Source organism: Azolla caroliniana, unplaced genomic scaffold, assembly GCF_043228905.1.
Source record: "Azolla caroliniana isolate FFs.n. ecotype wild unplaced genomic scaffold, voAzoCaro1.0.p SCAF_4, whole genome shotgun sequence".
Taxonomy (NCBI): domain Eukaryota; kingdom Viridiplantae; phylum Streptophyta; class Polypodiopsida; order Salviniales; family Salviniaceae; genus Azolla; species Azolla caroliniana.
In genome coordinates this window covers 19,604,438-19,611,186 of record NW_028230439.1, presented here as the reverse complement: position 1 = coordinate 19,611,186, position 6,749 = coordinate 19,604,438, and positions in this window count along the sequence as shown.

Below are 6,749 nucleotides of genomic sequence, written 5' to 3'. Positions count from 1 at the left end.
GTCCATCTTTTTGTACCAAGCCATTAAGCTAATCTAAAAGAATTATTTCATTATTTTTTATATCGTGTGTGAAGAACCACACGACATTCACCCCCACCAAACTTGCACATCCACCGGTATGTGCCAATTATGGTGAGGCTCCTCTTTTGATTACTCTACTTCGTCATTGATGCCCAATATTGAATCGTCTAAAGCTTCGAGTCTAATTTCCATTCAGTCTCTTCCCTTGAAGATCTTGATTCTTTTCCCGGAAATTGGCAAAGCAAGTGATGTACCATCCAGTTCTGCTAAACAATATGTCACATTATCTTCCACTTTCTTCACCACATATTGTCCAAACCATCACTGCGAATTTTTTTGACCCGTACTATGTTGGTATTTTAGGCTACTGTCGTAGACCAACACCCAATCTCCTTCAACGATTTTCCTCGGACGAAGTTGATTCACCTATTTTCCCATGGCAAGCTTTCACGAGAACCTTCACAATTGGTCCATGTCCACGTTCCACTTTCCCATTCGCTTCTGGATTATATGTTGTGGTAAGAGATAACTTAATTCGCATCCTAGAGAAGAATTCTCTAGCTTCATTGGCGTCCACCTGCTCACCCTTCAACTTGACTGGTAAGCTACTCTCTTGCGAGCAACACAAGATACTTCATCTGCCATCGCCCCATTGGCATCATTACAATGTCCACCATCCACTTGTAATGCATAGCCAACGGGTAAGTCGGATGAAGTTCAACTCGATGGCGAACATTCGAAAACATCTAACATTCCTTACATGTTTCCATGTAAGCTGCTACATCCTTGTAGATGTCATGATATGGCAAGACTCGAACCCATGACCTTATGTTACATGGGTCGAGCTCTTACCATTAGACTATGAATTGTATTTTGTAGGATATTATTTTTATTTATGCTTTATCATAGAAAATTGATGTATATTCCAGATCTCTCTAGAACATTCGTGAAGTTTCAGGATTATTCCTAAAAACACTATAAAAGGAGGCACAAGGCATTGTTTTGAACCAAATTGGTTCAAACTGTCAGGAATAGTACTAAAGCAGAGATGGAATTAGTACTAAGAAGAGTAGTACTATTAGTACTAAGAGGACGGGACTGCGTAAGATTCCCGAGAGAGAGGAAGTGAGAAGAGGAGAGAGAGAGAAGTAGGATGATGACAGCAGCTCTTATATTATATGAAAGATAAGTACAAATTGACTAAGAGGCTTAAGACTGGTGTTGAACCAATTTGGTTCAAAACAATGCCTTGTGCCTCCTTTTATAGTGTTTTTAGGAATAATCCTGAAACTTCTAGAATGTTCTAGAGAGATCTGGAATATACATCAATTTTCTATGATAAAGCATAAATAAAAATAATATCCTACAAAATACAATTCATAGTCTAATGATAAGAGCTCGACCCATGTAGCATAAGGTCATGGGTTCGAGTCTTGCCATATCATGACAGTAGATGACCGGCCACCAATATTGCTCTTTTAACTTCGCGAACATAGCCCATATTCCTCGATGGCCTGTCCAAACACTATCATGAAATTCCGACATCAGTTTTTGTTGGTCTCATTGAAGTCCCATTCTTCTTCGTCGCATGCCTTCAAAGAGCTCCATCCTTAAGGAAATACTTGTACGCCTTCTTCCGAATTCAGTGTAAGTCTTCCGTCAACCATGATTCATCTCTTTGGAGAGAACTCAAGTATTTCCCGATCTCCACGAATTCGCCTTCGTAGTCCTCTTCTATGAAAGTATTCAGCACCCGAGCGTAGGAACTTGGAAAGAAGTCCAAGCCAATATCCTCTTCATCAGAATGTCGATCTTGTTCTCCGTTGTATCTCGCCTGTGATAGCATGTTTGCAACGACATTATGGTTCCCAGCTATATGATGGATCTCCGGGTTGACTTATTTGATATATGCGATTCAACTTAACATGGCAATATCTGGTGTACTACAACCAGATATCATGTCCAAGATTGGTAGGCAATCTGTCTTGATTATGACTTCCGCTCTAATGAGATAGTCACGATCATACTTGATCGCTGATACGATTCCCCACAACTCCCTCTTCACTTGGGCATACTTTCTTTGCCTGTCACTTAACACTTTCATGCCAAACTGAATTGCGTATCGGTTGCAATCTTTGTCTTCTTGGTTGATAACTTATCCGATTCCGGTCGGACTACCGGTCATGAAAATGGGCTTGCCTTCTGAATAGTCCACCTTCTGTAATGCAGGTGCCTCCATCAGTAATTTCTTCAGCCTTTGGATTGTGAAAGCATGCTGACTAATACATTCAAACCTCTACTTCTTCTTCGGTAGACCGTACAATGTCTCAACAATGTGGGCGTAGTGTGGAATCCAAATATGATGAAACACACATGCTCCAATGAACCTTTAAACCTCCGTTTGGGTTACATATTCTTCTTTCATGTCCTGGATTGCATTCACCTTGGATGGTGAAGGCTTCCGGTCGTATGCTCCACACAAGTGACCTACCACCAAGATCTCCGATTGCCCGAATACAGACTTTTCTCCCGAAAATGTCAAATTCGCATCTTCGAGCCTTTGCAACACCTTCTCACAATCCTTCATATCATCCATGACGAACTTTCTACATCCATCCTTATCTTTTGATCCATCCTTCTCCTCATCCAAACATCCTTTTATCGGAATATCATCCAAGAAGGGCATCGTGATTCCCGGGATGCAATCCTTCAAGACCTTGTTCATGGCATTCACCATATGAGCCACTGAGTTCGTTGCACCTTGAGGTAAGGTACACATATGCACAAGCCCGATCGGAGTCCTCATGGTTGTAATGTCATGACTGTCAACCGCCAACTGGAATTGATCATGTCTAGAGTAGAAATCGCCAACGGAGTAGATGGACCGATTGTCAGCACGCGGACAAGAGAAAAGGGATAAGGATATTTGGAAGAAGTGGAATGGAGATATTATTATTATTATAAAGAGAGAATATTATAACTAGTAGTTTGCACACGGACAAGAGAAAAGATAGAGTTTCTTGTTGAAGCAGAATGGTGAGATATTTATTATAAAGAGAGAATGTTACAACTAGAGAATTATGAGAATGATTGATAATGTAGGCTAGAAGGCTGGAGATTGGTGTTCAACCGGAATAACTTGAAAATAGTGAGGGGCTTCAATTTATAAGAGTAGGTAATGACACATGCAAGAGCAAGCAATGCCACGTGTCATCCCTTCATGAGTTTCCTTAAATGTTCTAGAAAGTTCCACAATGTTCCATAATGATCTAGAATGTTCTATAATGTTGTATACATACATCTCTTAATAATGACATGAATTATTATCATATAATCTAAATGACCTAGTGGGTAAGGTGCTATAAGATGAGTGTTAGGGTCGAGGGTTCGAGCTTTGGCATGACTAGTAATCATGAGACCGGCCCGTAAATGCCTCGGCAAATTCATCCACACTCGAACCGATTCTAGCATTCCGAATTGTCACCATGTTGATTGGTTGAAGATCTTGGATGAATCACAACGATCCATTCGTCTTTGGCACCGTGAACCACCTATTAGAGTAAGGAGTGTTTGACAATTACAAAATTCCTATATTCACCTTCTCCTTTAAGAGCTCAATCAACTTCCAAGGCATATGTGTCACCGTGAAAATCACCATTGGTTTTGTCGTCCTTGGATCAACACATCCGATTTCCTATGGGAAAAATGCGAAAGCCGTCCCATGTCTTTGAAGCATTCCGCAGAACATTTGCTCTTTTTTAGGGAGGATGAAATCCACCCTTTTAACTCGTAGTTTTCCTTTCGTCTCTTCAGTGAAGACATGACCTATTCTCTTCGGATTCCCTAAGCTTGGATAGTTCACAACTTTCTTCAACTTTTGCTAGCTATCTTCCGGTAGTGGAACCACAACTGGCTTCATTTTCCTATCCACTGTTTTATATTTAGTGTTGACTTCAGCTTCCTCCATCAAGATGCCTCAATGATATTCATCGATGACAACGTACATGTTGATGGAGTTAACCGAAATCATGTGTTGATCACGAAGATAGCTCAAGTCCACAACTTCCTCGATTTCGCTGATGGTGGCGTTAAATGAGGCTTCTTCCAGAATATGAGTCACGAATTCTTCTTCTCCTATTATGCTTTCTTCTTTCAGGACATTCTCGACGTCTTGTATCCAACACTTTTCCTTCTTGTTGAGTAGTGGTAATTTACATGCGCCGCTAGGTGTGACACATGATGGATTCACGTCGTGTTCACCAAATGATGTTGCGAAAATGCTCGCGTGCATGTGCTACTTGAGCGGGACCACCTGGGTTTCGGACTAAGGAGGACATCCACCCCCACCAATCTTTGTTCTTGCTCTGAGAGTTGAGAAAAGGGACGCTCAAAATCTAGGAATGCTTGTGTCACACCTTGGCAGGTCTTCACCGATGCCACCCATTGGGCGAACTCAGGCCGACCTCGTCCCTTCAGTCTCTCGTAGCCATATGCCTCCAATAGAGGCACCTTGTGTCGGAATTCCGTGCTCGGCCACAACCGAGGAACAGGATCGATTCACAGAAAACGGGAAATACAACAATGCACGAAAAACAATAGAGAGAAGGGTACACTGGATGTTTTACGTGGAAAACCCTAAATGGGAAAAACCACGGGAGTGCAAGACTCCAACTATCACTATACGCGGGAATGTACAATGGCGAGCTGCAAGGCGACGACCTTGAGCTCGCTGTCCTCGCCACAGGCGGCGGTATTACACAGAGGCGTCGACCTCTTCCTTCCTCTTTCTCTCTCACTCTCTCTCGGCTGCTCTCACTACGCTCCCTCTTAGTGGAAAACAGAAAAATGAGCAACAACATAAACTGTTTGCCCTAAGTCATATTTATACACATATGACTTTCGGGCTATTTACAAATATAGCCTCAAGGGCTCTTGGCAAACATATTCACAAATATGTCCCCGCATCCGGATCTCCCTCCGGGTACATTCGTCATCCGGCTCTGTAACCGGGGTCTTCAGCATCCGGCTCCGTAGCCGGGGTATTCATCATCCGGCTCCGTAGCCGGGGTCTTCATCATCCGGCACCGTAGCCGGGGTCTTCATCATCCGGCTCCGTAGCCGGGGTCTTCATCATCCGGCTCCGTAACCGCAACCGGGCTTGCCGTCATTCATCTCCGGACATCCCATCCGGAGGGACCGAAATCCCAACAAACTCCCCCTTCACTTCGGCATGGGATGTCTCTCCAATCCGACCCTCTTCCGGCACGCTTCCAGCTTGTCGGGTGTGAGCACTTTGGTCAGCATATCTGACCCGTTCTCTTCCGTGTGGATCTTCGTCAGCATGAACTCCTGGTCTTCTATCCTTTCCCGGATCCAGTGATATCTTCGCTGGATGTGCTTCGTCCGGGAGTGATAGGCCGCGTTCTTCGCAAGGTGGATGGCACTCTGACTGTCGCAGTAGAGTCGGTACTCCTCTTGTCGGATACCGAGCTCTCTAATGAAGTCCTTCATCCATATTATTTCCTTGCCGGCTTCAACAGCCGCCATGTACTCCGCCTCCGTGGTTGACAGCGCAACCGTCTTCTGCAGCCTCGACTGCCACGAAACAGCTCCTCCTGCATACGTCATCACATACCCTGATGTGGACCGGCTGGTATCTTCATCAGCCGACATATCCGAATCGGTAAAGCCGTCGAGTTCGGGCTTACCGGAGCCGAATCGGAGGCACACGTTTGCCGTGCCCTTCAGGTATCGGAGTATCCACTTGACCGCGTTCCAGTGGTCTTTGCCGGGATTGCTCATGTACCGGCTCACCACTCCGACTGCGTATCCTATGTCCGGTCTTGTACACACCATTGCGTACATCAAGCTTCCGACGGCAGAGGCATATGGTACTTTCATCATGTCCTCCTTCTCAGCCTTTGTCTTGGGGCTCTGCTTGCTGGACAACTTGCAGTTTGCCGGGAGGGTTGACCCGACCGGTCTTGCTTCCGACATGTTGAACCGGTGAAGCACCTTTGTCACGTACTTCTCCTGTGACAGCCACAACTGCTTCTTCTTCCGGTCCCGGATGATGTGCATCCCTAGTATTTGCCTCGCCGGACCCAGGTCCTTCATTGAGAAGGTTCGGTGAAGCGCTTTCTTCAGCATCCGTATCTTGACCTGGTCCCGTCCGACGATCAACATGTCGTCCACGTACAGGAGGAGTATTAGAGAGTCTCCTCCTTCGAACTTCTTCACAAACACGCAGTGATCAGACTGCGTTTTGTGGTACCCTTCGTCGGTCATGAAGGAGTCGAACTTGCGGTACCATTGCCGGGGAGCCTGCTTCAGTCCGTAAAGGCTCTTCTTCAACCGGCATACCAGGTGCTCCTTCCCTTTCTTCTCGAATCCTTCCGGTTGCTGCATGTAGATCTCTTCTTCGAGGTCACCGTGAAGGAATGCCGTCTTCACGTCCATCTGTTCTACCTCGAGGTCCATGCTTGCCGCTATGCTCAGCACCGTCCGGATGGAGGTCATCTTCACTACCGGGGCAAATATCTCGTCGAAGTCGACGCCCTTCTTCTGCTGAAACCCCTTCACCACGATCCTGGCTTTGTATCTCGGGGGGTTTCCGGCATCTCCCGGTTTCAGCTTGAACACCCACTTGTTTCGAAGTGCCCGCTTTCCTTTCGGCAACTCCACAAGTTCATATGTGTGGTTCTCATGCAGGGAATCCATCTCGTCCT